Raw genomic sequence first — 2,440 nt, 5'->3', positions numbered from 1 at the left:
ACATGGCTCTACTAAACATACAAAATTAGCCAGGCATGGTGGTGCACGCCTCTAATCCCAGCTACTCCGGAGGCTGAGGCAGGAGAATCACTTGAATCCAGGAGGCAGAGGTTGCAGTGAGCCAAGATTGCGCCATGGCACTCCCGCCTGGGCAACAAGAGCAAAACTCCATCTCAAAAAAAAAAAAAAAAAAACCCACCAAAAAACCTTTTAATTGTATTTATTCTAGTGCTGAGTTTATTCCTGTGCCATCAGTTTTTGTCTCCTCAGGGGAATCTTTTTCTTGTTGGCAACCACCCCTTCCGGTTTCGGAACAATCTGTTCCTCTTCAGGAAGGATCATTTCCACGCGGCAGGGAGACCTCACATATGGGTTAGCCCGCTGTCAGCGCTGCAGGGCCGGTGGCATCTCAGGTGTGTACTCACCTGGGTGTGCTCAATGACCAGAGAATCTACATCTGAACCCTTAGGTTCAGCATTGCTGTCTGCATTGTTCAGCGTGTGCAGCAATAATTCGCATCTTTCTTGGGCCACCGAGCCTGTGTCCAGCCCCACTGCTGGGCCTGGGCACACCTGCCACTCCCCGACTGTGACGTCAGAATGGCACACGCTGCTTCTGTAAAGTGACATCTTTGAGATACTCAGTGGCTTTTCATATATGGTACACTTGGTGGCCTGGGCAGTTTCACGAGTGTTCTTAAGGTGACCATGAAGGTTTGAACCTCTTGATTCACATGATTTTGTGGGGTTTTCTGGGTCAGGTGAATAGTGAGTCATTTTCACAGATCGCCTCAGGCGGTTGTAGGGAAGAGAGAGGACGCTGTGCATGTCTGTCTGTCCCAGATGAATGCAGACACTGTCCACGCTCTGTCCCCAGTGCGAGTGAATGCGTTCTTCAGCTCAGTGGCTGTCTTCCAAATGCCAGCCAGGGTGGATCACTTCCAGTAGGCACCACCTCTGCTGCAGTGGCCGTGACGGAGGCTACCACTCGGTTAAGTTTACGGCCGTGCACTCTCATTGCCACGAACCCCTTTTTCTACTGTGGGAGATGAATAAATAGAAATGCATCTTTATGTCTTTGACGATGGCCAATTCTCTGTCCTCTCAGCTGCGGTGGCTTCCAATCTACTATCTTGACTCAATGAGGAAGGAATTACAGGGCCTGACACTGCTGTGTGCATGCACCCATGGACAGGGAGGAGACAGAGATAAAGGCAGAGAGACAGAGAGAGACAGAGAGATGGAGAGAGGGTGTAAGCTGGGGAAAGGGTGGGAAAAGGGCTTAGCCACCCACATGAGCAGGTGTCCTCCTGCCTGTCCAGCAGCCGAAAGCCGGATCACAGCTGAGCAACTGGATGGGAGTCGGGGGTTGTGAAGCAGTCAGGAGTTCAAAGGAGAAGCTGGCTTGTTTGGAGAAGATGGTGTGCGCTTTCCTGGATGGAGGCTGAGATGCAGAGGGACCAGGCCACTGAGCTCTCCCAAAGCATTCCCACAGGCCGCCAGCCAAGCAGGGTTGAGTTGTGGCATCTGCGTGAGGCCCATTCCGCCCTGTCCAGCATAACTTAGCAGAGTCTTGCTCGCCAACGGTGTTGGGACTGGGAATAAGGCATTGCTGATTTCCAGTTGCTGTCCCTGCACGTCCCCACACAGCCCAGAGCACAGCAGAAAGCAGCTGGTGTTTTGCTTCCTTTCCAGCAGAGGGAGGGAGCAACTTGGTGAGGACAACTCACCCTTGAGTTGGGGGAATGTGATCAGCAACCCCCACCTCCCTTGCCAGACTGAGCTGTAGCTATGGTTTTCCTAGAACAGCTATTCAACTCAAGGCAAAGAAACACCCAAACCAAAATGTCATAAAACTGATTTTATTATAAAACATTGCTTTTACTATGTTTAAAAACAACGATTAGGGCTAGGCATGGTGGCTCACACCTGTAATCCCAGCACTTTAAGAGGCTGAGGTGGGTGGATCACCAAGGTCATGAGTTCGAGACCAGCCTGGCCAACATGGCAAAACCCTGTCTCTACTAAAAATACAAAAATTACCTGGGCATAGTGGCAGGTGCCTGTAGTTCCAGCTACTTGGGAGGCTGAGGCAGGAGAAACACTTGAACCCAGGAGACGGAGGATGCAGTGAGTTGAGATTATGCCACTGCACTCCAGCCTGGGCAACAGAGTAAGCCTCCAAAAAAAAAAAAAAAAAAATTAGATAAAGCTTGCCATGCTAAAAATCAACAAAAAGATGACCTATTCTTCATAGGTTTCCATGCCCATTTCACTGTTTAAAAATTCCAGAAATTCAGGCCAAGAATGCAGGCAGCTGCCACAGGTGCAACGCCCGCTGCTGCATGACTGCGTGCCTTCTCTCCTCTCCTCTCCTGGAGTTTTCTCTACAACAAACCAACCCCTGAAAAATGATGGTAAAGAAATCCAACAGCGCCTAG

The 2,440-nt window shown here is 50.3% G+C and overlaps 1 pseudogene; it reads right to left on the bottom strand.

The window, feature by feature from the left end:
* Positions 1-237: 237 nt before the first annotated feature.
* LOC101042290 (large ribosomal subunit protein uL22 pseudogene) lies at positions 238-776 on the bottom strand (annotated as a pseudogene).
* Positions 777-2,440: the final 1,664 nt, after the last annotated feature.

The sequence above is a fragment of the Saimiri boliviensis genome, chromosome 2 (assembly GCF_048565385.1).
Source record: "Saimiri boliviensis isolate mSaiBol1 chromosome 2, mSaiBol1.pri, whole genome shotgun sequence".
Lineage (NCBI taxonomy): Eukaryota > Metazoa > Chordata > Mammalia > Primates > Cebidae > Saimiri > Saimiri boliviensis.
This window is presented reverse-complemented; position numbering and strand designations above follow the sequence as displayed.